This window comes from Maniola hyperantus, chromosome 12 (genome assembly GCF_902806685.2).
Source record: "Maniola hyperantus chromosome 12, iAphHyp1.2, whole genome shotgun sequence".
Classification (NCBI taxonomy): Eukaryota; Metazoa; Arthropoda; class Insecta; order Lepidoptera; family Nymphalidae; genus Maniola; species Maniola hyperantus.
This window is the reverse complement of record NC_048547.1, coordinates 333,177-345,092: the sequence shown is the minus strand read 5'-3', so window position 1 is coordinate 345,092 and position 11,916 is coordinate 333,177.

The following is an 11,916-nucleotide window of genomic DNA, read 5'->3' as shown; positions in this document are numbered from 1 at the left end:
AATATTATGAAGACGTTGAATTCTCCTGTAAACTCGCTTTTGACTTCTGTTTTTGCACAAAAAATTCGGTCCACTACAAAATACTTTCGAAATGCGAAAATTTTGTCTAAAGTTTTAAAAAATAATTAAAAACTATTTAATACATTTTTAAAATACATATACCCCATGTTTTTGTATTTAAGATGAATCTCATCTTATAATGCGTAGAAAATAATATATAGGTAGAAGTTTGAAACCATAAAAGTTTTACCTTAAAATGAGATTTCAAAATTCAACGTAACACTAGAATAGAAATAAGTGCTTACCTAGGTGCAACGTATTTTGCTAATTAACGAAAATATAATTTTTTCGTGCTAATATTATTTTTAAAACAGCACGGCCTTTTATCTCTTTGTAAGGCGAAGAATAATTCTTTTCAATTAAATTTTCCGCGGCTTATACTCTCGGATTTTATTGCGTTTTATTAAAAAACTTATTATCCCTCTCATTTCATTTTTATTATACTCCGAAAACTTTTTAATATTACGAGTATTTTATTCGGGCGTCACGAAAATCCTGAAGTTTTCAAGAAAAACCGACAAAAAATGTGTTCAAGTTTTGGATTTATTGGCGTCAGGTTAAACTTGACTTCGGGTCACGAAGCCCGCAAAATTGTAAAAATATGTTATGATAAAGTCTAGGTGTAATGGGATGGAGTAATTTTTAGGTTGTGATTAGCCGTGATAGCCGTGATGACTCGAGTGGTCAAGACAATCTGCCTCCTATTTGAGAGGTCAGAGGGATATTTGGGTCTTGAGGGATCATCAGAGGGATCCACTTATCTAATGCACCTGCAACTTTTCAGAGCTAGGATGTGTGTTGAAGCAATCGAATAAAGGGAAACATAGTGATGGAACTTGCACACTTGAGATATCTCTATAATTTTTTCAAACAATAGAATAGGATAGAGTAAAAAGATTTTTATTCAAAATATAAACTTTTACAAGTTATTTGAATGGAAATATTACTAGCTGACAGACTAGTCAGCTTTTCCTTTTATATATTTAGATTCTAAATTCTAAACACAAACCTAAGTGCATCTACCGATATAATATTTTATCTGTATTACCTTACTTAAAATTCCGTGCACAGTGGGAGTAGCGGAAGATCACAGTGGATTTATAGCTGGTTTGGCTCAAAACTTGGAAGTGTAATAGCCTGATATGATTTTGCGGAATTGCAGCCAGCGAGGCTGCAAGTTGTTGCGGATTATTGCTCAGCGATACGTGTGCCTCATACAGTATACCTACTCGTATATCGCGCAAGCTTTACTTACTACGTTCACTATTTTCTCACTTTAAAATACAGGATGTAACCAGAACGCTGGCAAAAACTTAGCGCTATTGTTATACTACCTAAACACAATCCAATACCAATAACCATTTGCCTCGTTTTGAACTTCTAGTGATTTAGATTTTTCAAACCAGCAATGTATAACGTGCAAAACTCGGGTCGTCTACGTCGCGGCATTGACTCCGAGTGACCTACTTCGTTGACCTCTAGCGTCAGTCAGATGTTTTATTTGCATTTTATCTACGCGTCCCATCTTAGGCCACATCATCACTTTCCATCAGGTGTGATTGTGGTCAAGCGTATAGCAATAATGAATTAAAAAAAAGTTTATCGTAAACTTTTACAAAATTATAGGACTTTTTAATAGTTTTTTTTTTCGCGTTTTTTTTTTTGTAGTATCATATCAGTAATCATCTGTACTATCACCCTGTCTTCGTTTTTACCAGCGTTCTGGTTACATCCTGTATAGAGATACTAGCTGATATGCTCGTAATTTCATCCGTGTGAATTTAGATTTTTAAAATCCTTTGGGAACTCTTTGAATTTGAGTAAAAAGTATCATCACTTTTATCAATATAATATGTATATGCACAAAATCACGCCGGTCCGTTGTTCTGTTGCAGCGTGACTGAAGGGCAAACCAGCAAGTCAACAAAGCAACAAACAAACACAAATCAGATTTATGGGATATATCCCATAAATCTGATATGGGTTGTGATGATTTTCAATGTCATCACATCAAATCATCATCATCATCATGATAGTCCTATCGCCGGCTCACTACTTAGTACGGGTTTCCTCTCAGAATTTACCCAAGGTCCAAACGCTGACCAAGTGCGGATTAGCAGACTTCACACACCTTTGAAAACATTATGAAGAACTCTCAGGCTTGCAGGTTCCTCACTACTTTTTCCTTCACTGTTTAAGCAAGCTATATTTTAATAACTTAAACCGTACAATGTACATAGCTCCAGAATAGAAGGCGGACATATATTAAACACTGTGTCCCAAAAACTGATCCACGCGTCTGGTGACCCAAGAGCTGGTGCTTAAGTATTTGGCTCAACGGTTGAGCCTTGCCGTTCAGCGAGGTAATAGCGCCAGTGTTTTGGGCACAATGCCCATAAATGACCATTTGGACGGCGTATATTTTTTGTAAATATAATTTTTTTTAGTGATAAGTTTTTCTGCATGTTTTATAGACTAGAGATAGAATTTACTTAAATAAATATTATTTCAACCTTAAACACTAGGCTATCACAATTCAGCATAACCTAACTTTTTACATTGTTTTCCACGTCAATAGTGCGACACGTCATTACAATAGTGCGACACGTCATTACAATAGTGCGACACGTCATTACAATAGTGCGACACGTCATTACAATAAACTCCTCACAAGGGCGGCATCAAAACATCCCAAGTGAGTTTGCGAGAATTGCTTGTAAACTTTTCGCACTTATGCAGGTACTTGAGCGAGTTATAAAGCTATTACCGAGTGTGCTTGGCGCCGACTTGCGTGTGAAGTTGAATCCCTTCGCGAGCGAGGATGATAAATGTATATAGAGGCTTGTTTAGAGCTATTATAAAGCTATGTATCCTATAGAGGCACTTTGCGCCGCCAAACGTATGCAAGTATGGCGTAAAGTACAGAAATATTTAGTGGGACTGAGTATCTAATTATATTAGGTCCTTACATATGAAATTGGCGTTTTGTCGTACTGGCCACTTTGATCTCAAATATCTCCTTGTTGGTTAGGAATTCCAATTTCAAATTTATACAGCTATTTACTCATGCTTTTATGTTTTGAAAACTTTAATTCATTTGTTTTTTCTTGTTTTGGTTTTTTCTTTGCGTCACTCAGTTCACGAAATGGAAAACTTAAAATGTCGCGTTATTTACGAGTACCAGTTCCATTGTATTCATTATCAACCCATCGCCACCTCACTACTGAGCACGGATGTCCTCTTACAATGAGAATGGTTTGGTCTTAATCCAGTATGTATCCTATAGAGGAACCTTGCGCAACCAATCTTCAAACCACCACTTCATTGACGAATGATGCAGCAACGGTGGTCGGTGGTCTCTAGGTTAGGTAATGGGCTTAGTACTACACCATTAAAGGAGGGGGGGGGGGGACTGGTAACTAATTAACTAATTACTACTCAAGTATAAGAGGCGCCGGGATAACCTAACCTAACCAGGTCTAGCTGGTAATGTGTGGTACAGCCTTAAAAAATAAACGTTTTTCTTTCTTCTTTCTTTCTTCTAATTAGCTAAGTTTAAGTCGAAGATACTAACCCCTAAACCATCGAGGCAGTTTGACTTCATAATATAGACAAGGAAAGAAGCCCGATTTAAATTACCACGGGAGCAAAGCAGCGGACGGCCGCTAGTTAATAATAATTGACTTAACATAATAATTACAATGTAAATTAGAATTAATGTGCCCGTAATAAAGTTGGCTGGGAACTACAAAATGTAATTATTTAATATGATTTCCCTCCGCGCCCGTCGCGCGCAAGGTGGCGAGGTGTCAGGAGTCGGGAGTTAGAGTCCCGCTACGTGACGCAGTATGTAGCGAGGCGCTGAAACTATGCGCCAACAATTTGCGCCATATATTTTGTGGTACGTGCCGAAGAAATGGGAACCTCTCTCGGATGAGAGGTAACTTCTTTACTGGGACTGCGATGGGACTTATCTATTTCTGAGATTCTGATTTTGCATTACATGTATTTTCTTGTATTTTTGTATTTGCAATGTTCTACCGTTGATAAAGTGATCATAAATAGTAATGGGTTCAATTTTTCTAATAATATTTTAGGTGTCGGCTTTTCTGGTGCATTGGTGAAGGCTGTGGTCTTCTAACTAGGATGATCCGGGTTCGATTCCTAGCCGGGACAGCTTAGGATTTTTTTCTAAACTTCTAAGTTGATATACCAACATATCTGGTTTTCGGATTTTTCCCTTTACTTGTGCTACCTGTCAAATTTAATGATTCTAGGTCAACGGGAAGTACTCTATAGGTTTTGATTCCCTTGATTGCTCTTGACAGACACTACAGACAGACAACGACGTGATCCTATGAGAATTCCTTCTTTTCTCTGAATATACGGAATCCGAAAAATCTTTTCGAATTGGTCCAATTTTCACCGCGTCAACTCTTGGTGTTGCTTTTCGCAGTAGTCATTTGTGCCGCGATTGTGTTACCTTTGCATGCACAGAGAAAACTGACCTATTTCGTTTGCTCTGCCAAACAAAGGAGCAACTCTTCGCTGCACACCAAGGAAGCCTTTTTAGTTTTTAGTTTATACGAGTGGTTTGTTATTACAGTTTGTCCTAGCATCTTGTGTTTTAAAACACTGAAATCCCGACTTAATATTATCCCGGAAAATCAAATAGTTCCCGCGGGATTTTGAAAAACGTAAATCCACGCGGACGAAGTCGCGGGCATCAGCTAGTAGTTCAATAGACTTATTTGAGTTCGTCATAGAATATAGTTACCTAAACCAATTATAATATGGGTACCTTCAAGTCAAGAGTGAATAGGCATCTTCTAGGCAAGCGCGCTCCATCTTAGGCTGCATCATCACTTGCCACCACAGATTAGAGAAGTCTCTAATCTGTGCTTGCCACCCACCAGGTCTGATTGCAGCCAAGCGCTAGTCTATAAATTAAAAAAAAACCTTTAATCGGTTGCTAGGGAAAAAAAAACCGGCCAAGTGCGAGTCAGGCTCGTGCAATGAGGGTTCCGTACTACAGTCGTATTTTTTCGACATTTTGCACGATAATTCAAAAACTATGATGCATAAAAATAAGTAAAAATCTGTTTTAGAATGTACAGGTAAAGACCTTTCATATGATACCCCACTTGATATAGTCACTCACTTCCAAAGTTGAAAATGCTAATTATTAGTTCATGACCACAATTTAATATTTTTTGTGTGATCTAACCCTAAATTCACGGTTTTCAGATTTTTCCCCAAAGGTCAGTTATAAGGTCAACCTACCTGCCAAATTTCATGATTCTAGGTAAACGGGAAGTACCCTGTAGGTTTCTTGACAGACAGACGGACAGACAGACAGACAGGCAGACAGACAGACAGACAACAAAGTGATCCTATAAGGGTTCCGTTTTTCCTTTTGAGGTACGGAACCCTAAAAAAAACCCGCTCATATTATAACTAGGATTTAGTAATCCCGGCGTTTCCTCCACTTAAATATTGAAGCCAAAATACCTCTTAGAGAAGCGCCACAATAAACTGTGTTATATGTAGCAACTTCTTGTATATATACTTCATATTTCAGCTCCTTTCTCTGTAGTTTGGGAACTACTAATTGTCTTCTTCGTGACATAGTTTTCACCTTTACCAATTTACAAAGTTTCCGCGGTCTGCAACTCCGCTGTAACTGCCATCATAATGCGAGGCGCTTGTATTTACAAACTTGCATTCTCTCTACTTATAAAACATAATTAAGTAGGATTTATTCTCCTTTTATGAAAACTTATCTATTATTTTAAAATTAAAGATACTGCCATAGATACAAGATAAAGATAGGGTCATCATCATCATCATCATTACCCAAAGATGGCTCATTTATAGCACGGCTTTCCTCTCAGAATGAGAAGGGTTTGGCCATAGTTTGCGAAGCTGGCCAAGTGCGGATTCACAGACTTCACACACCTTTGAGAACATGGAGATACATATTTCAGGCATGCAGATTTCTTCACGATGTTTTCCTTCACCGTTAAAGCACGTGATAATTGCTTAGAACGCAGAACTTCAGCGGCGGATATGAGGTGGACGTCTCAACCACTAGGCTTAAAGGCTTTTTAGACAAGAATTATTTAATTTATACGGCATTCAATCGTATCTGATACAAAATGGAGTTCGCGTATAGAATAAAATAGAATAGAATATATTTTTATTCAAGTAAACTTTTACAAGTGCTTTTGAATCGTCAACTAATTTAATTTACCACTGGTTCTGAATGCCGTTTCCTACCGAGCAGAACCAGCAAGAAAGTCGGCAGTTGCTCTTTCAAGTGATCAATTTACAATATTATTATTATACCATACAGTAGGTACAAGCAATTGCAGCCCCGTGCATTGCTGGAGCGAGTCAAATCCAAGCTTTCTTATCATTTACATAGTCTTGGACTGTAGTAGTATGGTTAAGATTTCAGTGTAATAATAATGAAAACCAACACCCAAGCGCAACCAGTGCGACAAAAACGCTTTGACGATGCAACGCGAGAAAGATGCTTGAGCTGCAAGCTGCATGTTTCCCAGAAAACGTAAATAAATCCATTTCTGTGTAGATAAAGCTTGACTCTTGAGGCAATCAGAATCGTAGACTAGCGAATACCAGGAACGAGTACCTACTCTCACTCGTAATATCCTATTTCTATTAAAATGCTTGACTTCCTTAAAAAGCCATTTCGAATAATGTGACTTGAGCAAAAAGTAAAGCAGCAGGCTTAGTACAAGAATTTACAATTCATCAACGTTTATAATATATTTCGAGTGTCGAACTCTAGGTACCTGAAGTGGTTTGTTGTATAAGTCCCGCAAATTGCTATTTCGCTGGAACCATGTGTCATTAACATCGAAATGACGTCATTTTAACGTCAGCCGAAATAAAAATATACCATCAGCTCGAAACTTCATAATACATCCGTTAAGAAAGGATTTTTGAAAATTCAACCCCAAGGGGGTAAAATAGGGGTTTGAAATTTGTGTAGTTCACGCGGACGAAGTCACGAGCATAAGCTAGTAAATAAATAAAATGTTATTGCGTTTTGACGCTCGAATTCTATCAACGATGGTGATATTAAAAACCCCGTACTAACCACCCAGGCTTCGTGAGCGCGAAGCCATGAGACAAAAGGTTTAATGAAGCTAAACAATTCCATAATATCTTTGTACAACGCGGATTGTTAAAAGTGTGAAGTAGGTTAACGAATCGGAAAGCCATTATCGGCTGAGAATTGGGGAAGCTGGGGAAGGATGAGCAGACGGCACCGGCACAGATTAAATTTGTGCCACAACATACAAACGAAGGCGTTGTACTGGACGTAAAGTTGCAGAATTACAAACCTTGCTAGTTACGTAATCATGCGGCCTATGTACAAAAAAGTATAGAAAAGACCTGGAGAGTGATATAGGCTACTTTTTATCCCGGAAAATCAAAGAGTTCCCTCGGGATTTTTAAAAACTTAATCATAGTCTAAAAGAGGCGAAAACTTGAGAGACGCGAGACCATGTATTTTTAAAAATATGAGAGACTTTTGACTGCAATTTAGCTTTTTCGTTTTGTAAAACACACATCAAAATAATTATCACTATTTATAAAAAAAATTTACATTATTTAATACACGCCTTTTTTTGGGCAGTAACGTTATTGTTGGGAGTTTTTTACTTCATCATAACTTCTAAATGCCTGAACAGGTTTGGATGTTTTGGGATGTCAGACTCCTTACGTTATTTCAAGTGACACTAACTATAAATTTTTTGAAAAAATTCAATATGGCGGCTATATGACGCCATTTTCAAATGTTGTTTTTTCACATTTTAGTTCGTTTTTTGGCAGAGCAGTTTAGTTTTTTCAATACGAATTGTTTAGTTTTAGTTTCAGAAATAAACTAAATAGTCACGTCCGCACGTCGCTCGTGACTTGGAGCTGGTGAGGCGCGCAGTCCTGCTCTCTGCGATTGTTCCCATTGTTCGTTAATTAGCATGAGACGATAGCTCTGCAGCACGTCGCGCGGCGCACCTGTGCGACATCTATATATATAACGCACTCGCGCGTTATGGATGTCGCATTCAAGAATGGGGGTTGGGGGTGTATGGTACATTGTAATTATAGAACCATTGTGTAATAACTATCGATAGATGTCCACTGCTGGACATAGGTCTTTTGTAGTGGTTTCCACGCGCCAGTCACACCACAGTGTTGCGCTGCATGAGTCCAGCTGTTCCCTGCGACTTGTTCATAAGTGAGGAGTCTATCGTTTTTCGAGGCAAGGAACCAAACTAAATTAGTAATGTCCGATGGGCCTCATAAAAAAGCTCTATCGATTGTTGTTGGTGATGATGATGCCTGTCAAGATCGTGGAATGTGCAGATGTCTATAGAGACTTGTGTTCAGCAGTGGACATATGAGGCGATAGTCATTGAGGCACTCGATCACAGATCGCCGTAATGAACGCTAGATCAACGTGACGGCTGAGTGGGAACCTAATCCGGCAAACATACCCAACTGGTGCTCGTGTGAGCTGGCGTATGTCCAACTGTGAGCCAATCAATACTAATGTATCGCTCCACGTACTTGGGTGAAATCCTGTTCATGTAAACAACTATGTTTAGAATTTACATATCTGTCATCGCACCGTAATGATCAACCCATCGCCGGCTCACTACAGAGCACGGGTTGTAACAAACGTAGTCTATACCTAATGGTCTCTCATACTAAAAAAGCGTTTTTTTTTTTTTGAAATAACGTCGCAACGGAGCAACGGTTCGACGTAATTTTTACATGGGTATAGACCTGGAGAGTGACATAGGCTACTTTTTATCCCGGAAAAATCAAAGAGCTCTCACGGGATTTTTTAAAACCTAAATCCACGCGGACGAAGTTGCGGGCATCAGCTAGTTCATGTATAAACAAAGCTATGTGAAAACTATCGTACATTGTTGCATAACTATTCTATGCCAACAAGATGTCTTGAATTTTGATAATGCTAATGGAGAATGTTATCAAATATGAAGAGCGCGGGAGACGTCGCAATGTGCTTCCGGCGTGGCGCGCTAATGGCGTCGTCAGCGCCCCCTGGCGACCGCTGCGCAAATCACATCTACATGCATAAGTTCATGACAATCATGACAGCTTCTTGCCTTGCTAAGATAGCTAACTTTCAACCTCGCCTTTTAACACGATTTTCTAAATTATGCGACGAAATTGCGAGCATCATCTAGTTTTTAGGGTTCCGTAATTGAAGGCTGCGAACGGGCTATTACTAAGCCTCCACCTCCACAGTACGTCGTAGTTCCGTCCGTCCATCTGTCCGTTTGTCCGTTAGCGGACTGTATCTCATGAACCTGAATAGAGTGGAAATTTTCACAAAATGTATACCATTTTTCACGTACATCGATGATATTAATTAGGTATACCACTTAATGAATTGCCGATTGTCAACTGGATTTTATTAAGATACCTTTAAGTGTCAAAAATGTACATGTCAGAGTAATAAATAGTTCAGTCACAGAATATCCTAAGGGGGATTCCAACATCAATGCAGAATATAATATAATAGTACCTACTAACGGTTCAGTATAAAAATTGCTTCTATATTATGTAAACAACGCTTCTATTCATATATGTCGGGATATACCTGCTGCCAGTGGCGTGCATAGGGTTTAAAGCCAGGGTAAGCATAAGTTAGGTAAGCAAGCCAAAGGATAATGAGCATTTTTTTTTTTTTTTTTTTTTTATTCAGATACAAGTTAGCCCTTGACTGCAATCTCACCTGGTGGTAAGTGATGATGCAGTCTAAGATGATAGCGGGCTAACCTGGAAGGGGTACGGCAGTTTTTATTAAACCCATACCCCTTTGGTTTCTACACGGCATCGTACCGGAACGCTAAATCGCTTGGCGGCACGGCCGAAGCCTCCCACCAGACCAGACCAGAAATTTAGAAATTATAAAATTCCAAACCCCTGCCAGGAATCGAACCCGGGACCTCCCACTCTTAAGACCACAGCGCTCACCACTGCGCCAGGGAGGTCGTCAAAAAGCATTGAGCAATTTCAACTGAGTTAACTATTTCTTGGGTAAGCAGCGCTTTTATGCCTCTATGAGTTGCACGCCACTGCCTGCTGCCTTCATAAAGATGATGATTGATCGGAATAAGTCAGGATTACAACATATTAGATTTAACCGAGCCTTCGTGGGCGCACTAACAATATTCTTGCACTACGAAAGACAACACAAACTATAGGTACCCTCATTTATGAGTCATGACGACAAAGTCTCCTATGACTAGACAACACTATCGAAGCCTACCTAGGTGATAGGTCCCTACTTAAAACGGCTCCTCCATCCCCATACCGGTCCCAGACCAACCAGCTAAGCTAGCACACCACAACATTAACTAGCCCAACAAACAGGAAGTACCCTTGGAAAGAGTCACACGAATAATGAATCACTACGCACAGCGTGTCTGATTTTATAGTCTCACAACGACGGTGGGGACGATGACGTGATATTCAATGAGCGAACTGTTTACAACAGATAGACGGCGCTGCCGACATATACAAGTAGAAATAATAAGATGAGTACTTTTCTCAGGTATTTCAATCGATATACCTACGCTATACCTATCTAGTATAAGGATAAGGAGGTACACAGCAACGTCCGTGTGCCACCTGGACTCATTAACTAAACTCCTCCGGGAGCGGTTAATGTGCCAATAACTCTCCTCCGGGAGGAAACACGCGCATTAAATCTACGAGTTTATCAGCTCAGGACCTGAACACTAGTTTAAGGTTACTGCGATAGTACTATATACTATATTGCTGTTTTTTTAGGGTTCCGCACCTCAAAAGGAAAAACGGAACCCTTATAGGATCACTTTGTTGTCTGTTCAAAGGAATTTACTTGTACATTCTAAAACAGATTTTTATTTACTTTTAGGCATAAATACGATTGTAGTACGGAACCCTGAGTGCGCGAATTGACTCGCACTTGACCGGTTTTTTTTGTTTTAGTTGTAAAACTAAGCTGCATTCCGATTATCTCTCATATTTTATATCTGACCTAATGAAAATTATATTCCAAGAACCGACTTCCAAAATCCAAATCCACTACAAAGTCAAAAAAATGTTTATGCATGTATACGCGACGATTTCTAGTTTCTTTTTAGGTTCAGAAATCTCGAAAAAATCGGTGTTCATTGACGAGAAGGCTGTCACGCGGCTTGAGGAGACGAGTCCTCGTGCTAGTGTCCGTGACATGTATGCAAAACATCTTGCGGCGCAGACACCTATAATTTCATAATGGATATTCGTTGCCTTCTTTAATAATAAATTCAGCGAGGCACCTTCGGAGCAAAGGTTTCGAGTGGCCGAATTTTGATATCAACTTTAATTAAATCTTACGAGTCGAGGACTTGAGTCGAAATTTCATTACGCCGCGTCGGAGAGGTTGTAATATCGTTTGAATTTGTAATATCCTTCGAAAACACTTCGGTTTAAGAAATACAGGTTCAATTGCATAGAGTTCGCTTGCTATTATAAGAATAGAGTTTGGAGTGTTGTTTTAGTAGAATACAGTTCGGCTCTTCTAGGAAGGGGGGGGGGGGGGGGGGGTGATTCGCTAACCTGAGCTCATTTGACATGGTTGCTCCTACATTGCTGCTTCACTGAGTGATATTAAAATAGCTTTTCTTAGAAAACATTCAATGCTCAAAACATTCTAGTTAGATAATAATTTACGATTAATTATAACTTTTTTTTTTAATTTAACTCAACCAGTTTATTATAACTAAAACAGTTGTGTGATAAGTAAATACCTGAATATAG